This window comes from Lactuca sativa, chromosome 8, assembly GCF_002870075.4.
Source record: "Lactuca sativa cultivar Salinas chromosome 8, Lsat_Salinas_v11, whole genome shotgun sequence".
Lineage (NCBI taxonomy): Eukaryota > Viridiplantae > Streptophyta > Magnoliopsida > Asterales > Asteraceae > Lactuca > Lactuca sativa.
The window spans coordinates 281,977,809-281,988,268 of record NC_056630.2 but is presented as its reverse complement, the minus strand read 5'-3'; the positions used below and the strand labels follow the sequence as shown (position 1 = coordinate 281,988,268).

Genomic DNA, 10,460 nt, shown 5'->3' with positions numbered 1-10,460 from the left:
AACCCATAAAGACCTAAGGCTAACAATGGCCCAAACCTATAAAGACCTAAGCCCTAACAATTGCCCAAACCTATAAACACCTAATGCCTAAATAATGGCCCAAAGATATTTTGGTGAGTACACTAGGTATACCTCCCTCTTAAGCCCAACATACAAGCTTCAACAACAAAAGGGGAACGAGGCTAACTCGCGTTACGTTGAGTGTATGCCAATTTATGCACAACGTACTCCCTTGATGACTATAAGTCACATTAATCGCTTAATTCCTTAATTCCAAATGTCCAAATCATAGAGATAGCTCTTGGGAATGCCTTAAATGATAAATTCGTTAACTTGAACCCTTTGCATGGATCAAAGAGACCCAAGACATACATTATGACTATAAACTCATGCATTGTTGAGCTAAATCTATCAAGATGAATTGGCCGCATGGGTGTGTTCAAACGTTGGGATTGTCAATAGGATCTAACTTGTGTATGTTGGAAATGTTTATAGTGCATCAACCTTTTGGTAAGTAGGTTATCGGATTGGAGATCCGTCCGTTTTGGTGAAGGGTTTAACATTCATTGGAATTAGAAGGTTGGCAAAGAGTAGATGAATAAAAGTGGGGGAGAACCGCTTGAATTAATGGGGATGATTCTGGACACAAAAAAAGGAGGAATTCCATACCCCAAGAAAGTGGAGAGCTAGTTCTATTCGTGGTATGGACTAAGGATGCACAAGGAATGAGGATTTTGGTTATTGTGTCGAATACAGGAAGCATCGGTAGTGACACATGTTGAGATTGTGACTAGCCGCACGTTAAGGGATGTGTTAGAGCCTCTCTGTGTGTTCTTGTGTGATAAAGGCTTTGGGGTTCGAAGCATGACCCGTTACTTGATTTGTGAATAGTCGAGCGAGGTTTCGATTCATGATTGATCATGGTTTAGTATGGGTGAAGGATGGCTATTATGGAAGTGTTGTAAGACTACTTGTAGTCGTAGCATTCACAAGGTTGATATGTTGTTATGGAAGGGTTGTAAGACTATGGGTAGTCGTAGCATTCACCAAGATGGGTTGAACCATTGCATGAGTGGTTGTGTAACGCCTGTGTTTCTGGGCTTGCCGTTTTTAGCAATGTAATAGTCTAGGTTAACCTTTGTAACCCGTTTTGAAATAATAGAAGTGTATTATTTGAGTATTATGTGTTTTGTGCTTAACTGCTTAATTATGTGGTTTGATTAATTAAGAATAAAAATAAGCGTCAAAATTTAAGTGTAAAATAAACTTAATATCTTTGGATAATGTTGTAGTAGTTGAAACGAGGTTTCCGAATATATATAGAACGCCCAAATCTGACTTCGTATGAGGAAGTTATGATTTATCAAAGTTTCGACTTAGCGGTATGCAGCCTGAAATACTCGATTTAAGATCGAGCGGTTTTTAGCCGAAGCAATCTAAACGAGGATCGAAGGTCTCGTTGTTGGTATCGAAGCAATAAAAAGCTAGGCGAGAACGGACGTCAAACGAAGAAGTTATGAATTTATAACGAAGTTTTTCTGTCGCGGCCTATTAAAAATAAATAATAAAAATAAAGTCGAAATTAGCCAACGGAATCTAAATGAAAGTTGTAGAGCGTAGTCTCAGCTTCGCGTGGATATAAAGAACGTCGAAAACGGAGTTCGTATGAAAAAGATATGAATTTCCGAAGTTTATTAATTATTTTGTATTTAAATTAAATCATTAAATCTGACATTATCCGAAGAGGAGTCAGCGGTCCGATCCGAAGTACGCCCCGCGTACTCCGAGGATGTCGACACTCGCACTCGAGGACTTCGGATACGTAAGCAGTGACGAATTCGGACGCGTACGCCCCGCGTACTCCAAGGCTCCAGCCTCCTATAAATAGGATCCGAAGGCAACCGATTCTTTTGTTCATTTTCTCTCTTCTCTCTCCCGTTTTGCATCGTTTTGCGTGCCAGAAATACCCCGAAGCCCCGGTATTATTCTCGAGCCCCGAGGCAAGTCCCGAGATCCCGAAGATCCCGACAAGTGCGGTTCCCGAGCCGAAGCTCTACCCGCGAGAAGTTCGATTTTTGTGGAGATCTTCCAGATCTGTTGTGGATTACTACTTCTGCAAGTCATAGTGCTGTCCAATCATCTTCTGATCAAGTGAGTGTATACTACCTTTCATAAACACGATAATAATACAAGTACAGTTTGAGTGTATTAAGTAAATTGTGGTTTATATGTGTGAGGGTGTAGTTACTTTCTTCTAACGAGTAACTATGAAGTATTTTATACGATATACTTGTTATGTGTATATTTTGTGATTGTATGCGTGAACGGATATTCACTTTATTCTATCTCATAGATTTGAATTGTTTTCTATGGAATACGTGTTATGTGGTATGCCTCATCTGTTATGTGGAATATATATTGAATGAAAATGTTATGCAGGTTTTTAACTATGTATGAAAATATATATTTTTATCTACTAATATGTTGGGTAGAACATGGGTAGATAGTTGGTGTGTAATAAATAGATGAGAGGCCTCGGTTGTTGATCTAGTTATTCAGCGGAGTATGGATAACGACCACGGACTCTTTCTAGACAGTCCAGTGGAACGCTAGCAGGTTCATAACCTGTAGGTGTTGTGAACGATGTGTTCACCGGTGTACTCTATCCCCTTCATGGTTGCCTTTGAAACGAACCAATAATTATAAATTCTTCTAGCAGTGATGTCCGTCCCGATGAAAATCCTAGATTAGGTCCCTTGAGATAGATGTTGTTTTAGGGACGTAAAGTGAGGATAACGGGAATGGGTAATCGGGATAGTGATTGGTTGGTGAAATTAAATATAACTTATTTATTGTGGGTTGAAAACCCATATGCTCACCAGGCTCCCAAGCCTGACCCACTCAGTTTTATTTGTATTACAGGAAGTGGCACAAGGGCGTAAGATAGATGGATCATCTTGTTGTTTTGTTTGCAAGTCTGTATATGTATATATTTGCACAAGGGCGTAAGATGGACCCACTCAGTTTTATTTGTATTACAGGAAGTGGCACTCAGTTTTATATGTATATCTGTATCGGAACATGACATCCCGAGTTTTGATTATAATGAAAATGCATCTCTTGATGAAATGCTTTGATAAATATTATTTTATCATGTTTTGTTTTGGGAACAAATTCCGCAACTCTTTCAAATCAAAAGGATTTACTCTGAAATTATTTAAAAGCATAAATGAAAAATCGGTCTTTTCTGGCCGAGATTTTGGGGATGTCACAGGTTGATGGTTGTAGAAGGATCACATTGCACACATTGGTTGAGTCGAACTGTTATTCTTTGTTGACTGCACCTGGTTGGGAATAAGAATTGTCGGAGTTGTGACGGTGTCTTGGGCTCAAATAGCCCTCAGATGGGTGAGACACATGAGCGAGGCTCGTTCGATTATGTAGATTGGGTGAGACCCATGGGCAATACCCGATTGAGTAGGTTAACTTAGGGAAGAAGATCGTATAGGCATTTGGGGTTATGCGTAGGGTAGTCAGTGTGTGACTCTTTAGGGTGAAACTTGGTAGAAATTAGTTTGGTTAAGGTATTGGATCGTGGTTAGGGTAGGATTACTCTACGAGCAATACACCGAATTCGTGTTGTAGTTAGGCTAGGGTAGCCCTTATCTGTTTGACTGATAGATGGAGCCTCGTAGTGGGGCCAAGCGTGAGACAATTAGTCTTAGTGGATGATTAGGGATTTTATATCTCAGTTTAGTAGAAGGTCACCATGGAAATAGAGGACCTCGGATAGAATGAATGTGTGGATCTTTGGTTATCGGGATGTGAATTATAGATCGGGTTAGCGAATACGGCTGAGATTCGTGATGTGAGTTTCAACCATTATCCAAGGGGAAGTTGTTCAGCAGCGATGAATGGTCGTGGATTCTGTTTTCCAGTGGTATCAACAAGATAATATAGGAGCGAAAGGATTTCGTTTGGTTTTGATTGCAGTGTGAGGTCATAGTGACTATATTTCGGAATGGTTCTGCATGTGTGGAGGCCAGAAAAGGTGTTGGATTATAGGATTTCTGGTAGGAAAGTAGTGGTTATTCTGTATTATTTAAAGTTAGTAGGTCAATGATTCATTCTCCATCAGGACGTGTGATTCCTGCTAAGATTGGGCTTCGATTATAGCATTGGAAGATCGTCATGTGGATGAATCGGCATTTAGCCGAAGCAGGGTTCGAGAAGAATTGACTGGATTGTCTTGGTGCCTGGAAAGTAACAAGGAGTAATTTTGAAGATGAAATCCAGTTTAAGTGGGGGAGAGTTGTAACATATAGTTTCGAGAAGCTTCCTATTTCGGGAATTATGGGCATTAATGGATCTAGTGATTGCCCTAGACTTCAAGGGTTTGGGTTTTAGACCCATTTAGGTGTGGATTATATAGGTCGTGTGACCCAAGCTCTCGGTTGGAGCTTGGAGTCCAAGAGTATAATGCACTAGTTAGCATAGTCATTGGTTTCCATGGCCGGAGAAGAGGGTGTGCAATATGGGCATGTGCACAAGGCCTACTTTTTCAAGGGGACCAATGTTTTTAGTATATTCAATATTAGCCTAAATGTAAGCTCAAAAATAGTCCATATTATGTGTCGTAGTCCAGACGCGAGAATGAGAACAGAAGCAACAAAAGTAAATCGTTAAATCACAGCAGAACATCTTACATCGACAAGGGGGTGAAGGGTTTAGAGTCTCATTAAGTCATTTGCATCACATAATCAATCATTATCATGTAATTGATTATCATCATTCATTAATTCATCACCGACCATGCTCTCTTGATAGGGAGATGTCCAAATATGCCTTGCAATGTAAGTGGATACATGGTCCCAAAGGGTTCCAATGTGCTTTTTTAATGTCTGGGCAATACACATGGATCCAAAATATTGGGAAAATCCTACAGTATTTGATCCTGATAGATTTCTAAACCCTTATGGAACAACCAAATACGATTACAGATTTATGGTGGAAATGATATTATATATTTAATTCTAAACTAGTCGTTTGAACATAAGATCAATGAAGCAAAATCAAAATTCACACTCAAATTGAACTAACTTGTGGGCAAAGACACGACCAGAAACAAGAAAAATAAGTAATAAATGTCTTGGGCATGACTAAATCTTGGAGAAGACGCATTAACAATGAAACAAAGAATATACCTATCATATTTATAAAAGGTTGAGGGTAAATTGGAAATCATTCAATAGAAACTTCTTTTGGGTTATTGAAAACCTCCTTCCCATTGAAAATTGAAAGAGACTTATGAACATAAGTATTTATTAGATAAATTTAATCCATTCATATTAAATACTAAACTGTAACATTTTTTTCTTTGGGTCTAAAGTCTAGACGTCTAGTCCTTTTAAGGAACTTTTGATTTATAATTATATATGTTATCATTGTTGTTTTACTTGCTTGTCATTTGTGGAAGCATTAATGAGAAAATAGATTATTCCATGCCATTATCATATTATCAAATTCTGTAATTTATTCATTACATGGTAAGGCCTAAGGGCATAGGCTGATCTAGGTGGTTCCTGGGGTAGCCCGGGATGCCCTTCAAAAATATTTCAGTAGTGTAGGTAGCCCGGGATGCCCTTCAAAAATATTTCAGGAGTGTAACTTTTTTTCGATTTGTTTTTTTAGTAGTGTAATGTTTTTCTGAAAAATTTATACCCCTTTATTTTGATCCTGGATCCACAACCGCCTAAGAGCCTTTCCGGCTCGTCTTGACCATTTGAATCCTCGGAACCGGCCATCGGCCATGTTGGTTTCCTAAAATGGAAATCCACAACTTACTATTACTGGGATCAGGAATGATATATGAATGTTTATGTTTAGTCTTCCCTTTTAAAAATGATAAAGAAGATGGCAAGAAATAGACCTAAGAAACAGTAAGGTTAATGACAGGTTGAGTTTGGCATAGTAAATAAATGATTTTCTTGATCAACTCTTACCATAGTAGAAGTGAAGAGCCATTTAAGCAAATAATTACAGGATGTAGTAACAAATTATTCATTTTATTATATATAATCTAAAGTCTAAAGTCGATTTTAGATGCATAGAAAACAAACACAAATCTAAAATTACTAAGCAATATAGGCTTCAACTTCTTATTTGGGAAATACAATTATACAATCTCCCGTGATTAAAACTTATTGTCAAACCAGAAGACACCCTTGGCCTCTTCATTATCATCTGATTTAACATATACACATTCTTTTGCTTCTCTGTACAAGGCTTTCAGAATCGGTGTTTCATCAAACCTGTAATAATCTTTGAATATGGGCTTGATTGCTTTCTTGGCTTCCATTGCATGATAATGAGGTATTTTCGGGAATAAATGATGGATGACGTGGGTATTAGTGATGTTGTGGCCTGTTATGTTCAAGATCCCATAATCTCTATCGACTGTTGCAAGAGCTCCCCTCAGCCAATCCCATTCCGTTGAATCATAGTGGGGCAACGAAGAGTGCGTGTGATGCAAGAATGTAACACAAATAAGTGAAATGTTGACAATGAGCAGTGGCACGCCATACATCCAGAGCACCCATGTGAGCCCCTTGGTCATCACTAGATTGTAGAGGAAGTAAGTGACAATAACGACCCGAACATCAGAAACAATGATCTGAGCACGTTCATTTTTCGAGTAAATAGGGCTGTTTGGGTAAAAGTGGCATGCAAACCTATCGTAGTTCCTGCCACCATAGTTGAACATTAGGTACAGAGGCCAGCCTAGGGTGTGGACGAACAAGATATATATAAAGGACTCGACCAGGTGGGTTGTTTAGGTAGACAACTAATGAAGGGAGATTACATTTTAGTTTAGGGACGAAGACTTCTTCACGTTCAAGTGAAGCGGTGTTGGAATGGTGGCGGCGGTGACTGTATTTCCAAGAGAAATAAGGGACAAGGAGAGCAGAATGTAGTAGAAACCCAACGGTGTCATCGACCCATTGGTAGTTACTGAAGGCATGGTGGCCACATTCATGTGCTATGATCCAAACACCACCTACGACAGAGGATTGAAAGAACCAGTAAACAGGCCATGCGAGACAGGAGAGGTTGCGGGAGAGGAGGTGGATGTAACGAGAGGTCGTATAAAAGGTAACTGAAAGAGCGGAGGATGGAGCGATTAAAACAATGCGATGGGATTGCTTTCTTGAGATCCCCAATTGTGAATGGTGGTTTTTTGTAAGGGGCTCGTTGGAGGGGCTCCTCATCGTAATTTTTGCTTCCTTTTGATGGTTTATTCATTTGCCCACCTGCGACCATGTTCTACAGTGACCTGCATTAAGAAAAATGGTGCATATATAGTCATGCAATCTGATTTAAGTTCCAATTCTTGTTAGTAATGAGCGAATGAACTCGTGAATAGGAAAAATAACAGCAGGACGAACATGCATGTGGTTAATTGCAAGGATACCTTTTACGTGTATCTACTTCACATATATCATTGCCGATATAAAGTTGCGTAGAGTTTTATATGAATTATGAAGATCATTGGAGAAGGGAAGCACCTGACTAAGTCTTCGAGCGGTCTTCCTCTCTTTGTGTAAAAGATTCTCTAAATGTGTGATTAATTTCATTGGAGAAAGCAAGGTATTTATAATAGAGAGAGTTGGGTAGTTAGTGTGGTAAGCGAAGTAGGGCTATTGGATGTCTAAGTTTTCCGTAATTACATGCTTGCATGAATGGCTACCATCTAGTTTTAGCGTTTTAGCCAGTAGGGTTGGTTGGGGAGTGGATTAGACACGTGGTTTAATTAATTGAGCACTCCAAATAATACACTTTGCTAGACTATTCCGGACATTTATAATTTTTAAAAAATCTCTCAAAAAATCCTAAAAATTGGTTTAGTTTATCGTTTACATTTTAATTAATTTTTTTAATGAAGAAAGACAAAATATCGTCTAATGTAATCATTTTGATTATTTTAACCTACTTAACCAGTAATTGCTCATGTGACATCTGACTTGGCTGACGTGGCAGCTGACAATGTATTCCCGTCAGCTACTTTTGTTTTATTTAAAAAATAAATGCCGAAATACAAACGAGATAGTGAAAATCAAACTCATAACCTCAAGTTTGAAAGCTCACACCAACACATAATTAGTGACTGTATTTCTCACCTTAAAAACATTAAGAAATAGAAACAGGTTGGCTAAAACTTGTGTGTTGGGCTCCTCGACTTTCATTTATTTTTTTATTTTATAAATAGATATAGTCTATTGTTTTCTAAAAATTATTATTATTATTATTATTATTATTATTATTATTATTATTATTATTATCGAAACAAAAGTAAATATAAATAAGTTGTCAAAAAATATTTTTTGAAAATACGCTTTTGAATAGGTTACGTTTTTGTATAATTTATATGTTTTTAAAAAAATATTTTTGAAAACATATTTAAAACTAGATTCAGAAATATATATGAAAAATGTATTTAAAACGTATTTTTTAATAATAATAATAATAATAATAATAATAATAATAATGTTCAGAAAATAAACGATTATATATAAATGGAAAGAAATCATTAAAAGTGGTGTAGCCCAAGTGGCAGGAAGCAGGGCCGGCCCAATACATGGGCTAGCTAGGCTAAGGCCCAGGACAGCAAAAAAGAGAGGGCATAAATTTAATCGGATATATAATTCTTTGTATACCATTTTGGCCCAACAGTTTAACCCAATATTTATTTCTATCGACAAAACACCGGTGTCTAGGCGAGGCGAGCATGGGCACTAAATAATTAGGTTTGAAGCACCTTGAGAATTGTAATCGCCAAATCCAATCGACGATGCCCTTGAATAACGTACACTATAGAGATCAAGGAGGCAGCCTTTAAATCGATGAACTTATACCGATTACACATATATCCCTCTAAATCTTATTTCTTCTTGTTTCTTCTAATTCCTATGAATTGGGTGAGTGTTTTTATTTATTGTTTTTAATTCTAAAGCAAACCACCGAGGGCACCAAAATCAGATGGTTTTAAGGTTTTTGATTTCTTATTTCTTTTATTTTGATTTGGGTGAGTTTGATTTCCTCTTATTCTTATTTTAATTTCTCTTAATCGGATTTTTTTGTTTGTTTCAGCGTGATTTTTGTGCACTGTTGTCTGTTGTTGGAGTTCGTTCACAATAGAAATTAGTGTACCTGTTGTAGTTCGATTTGGTCCGATTTTCCTTCTATTTGAGTTCAAAATTTGTTTATTAAGTTATGATTTGCAATTGATTTTCTGAGATTATTCTGAAAGGTGAAGGAAGCAGAGGGATATATTACATTCATTGTTGGATTGAAGATTTACTCAGTATATGGGGGTTTAGTGCTATTCTGATTTGTACATCGGCTTTAGTCACTAATAGGGTGAAGTCATAAGCTCGTTGTTGATCATGTTGTTTGTGTGGTATTCACAAGTTGTTTGCTATTCTTGGTAATACTCAGAAAGTAGGACACCATGATTGGTGTTTCAAAAAAGTTGACTGGTTTAGTTGTATCAAAGTTCGTAGATTTTGTTGTTTCAAGAATGTTGTAAGACATTGTTTTAAGCCAACTTTGTGTGTGTTAGTTTGTATAGCATCTTTAGATAAAAGGTCTTATAATATTGTTGATTTCTAAATTATATTTCTCTTAAAGGTTTTAAGTAAATCAATCACGTAAAAATGGGGCACTATTATTCCGTTTCGCCCGGGGCATGAAAAACCATTGGACCGGCCCTGGCAGGAAGTGTGTTTCATGAGGGGGAAACCGGAGTGCTAGTTTCACTATCTATACTTTTGAGTGTTTTTAAGGTGAGAATTAATGGATTATATATATAATTTCAGCAACTGAAGCATAAAAATTGTTCTACGTTAATGGTAAGAGGCGTTGTTTGTGTTTAGGAGGCCAGAGGATTGAAACCCTCTTCCCCCAATATACATTAAAAACATGATTTTTATCAGCGTCACGTCAACAGCTTTGCCAACTCGGCATGTCATTTAGGCAGTTTACCTGCTCAGAAGGTAAAAATGGGATATTAGCCAGTATCTTAGACTTTTTCATAGAGGAAAAAAATAATTTAGGACTAAACTGTATACCGGACCAAAACTTTGAGACTTTTTCGGAGACTTCCCTATAATCTTTCTATTTTTACTCTCCATTTTTTAGATTAAGTTCAAACTAGAACAATTATGCAATCGAGAACGCGAAAACCAATATGAGCCACTAATTTTAAACCTTAGAATATTATGTAACAACCGAAAAACCGGATAAAAATTTCATTTTCAAATATGAGATTACAATCATAAATTGTTTCCAAAATCAATTACATAATAAATATGTTTAATTATCAGAGTAACAATACCAGTAAGTGCGAAAAAACAGTGGGGATTGAATCTTGCGTCATCAAGCCGGACCATTCCCTTTAGTAC

General features: G+C 37.2%; 1 long non-coding RNA gene and 1 pseudogene across 1 annotated transcript; one reads left to right on the top strand and one right to left on the bottom strand.

Moving 5' to 3' along the window:
* Positions 1 to 6,144: 6,144 nt before the first annotated feature.
* On the bottom strand, positions 6,145 to 7,607 carry LOC111918619 (delta(12) fatty acid desaturase FAD2-like; annotated as a pseudogene).
* A 1,128-nt stretch (positions 7,608 to 8,735) lies between these two features.
* On the top strand, positions 8,736 to 9,673 carry LOC111918621 (uncharacterized). Its single transcript, XR_002859294.3, has 2 exons — positions 8,736 to 8,975; positions 9,148 to 9,673. It is a non-coding gene; the product is annotated as an uncharacterized LOC111918621 (long non-coding RNA).
* The last annotated feature ends 787 nt before the right edge of the window (positions 9,674 to 10,460 follow it).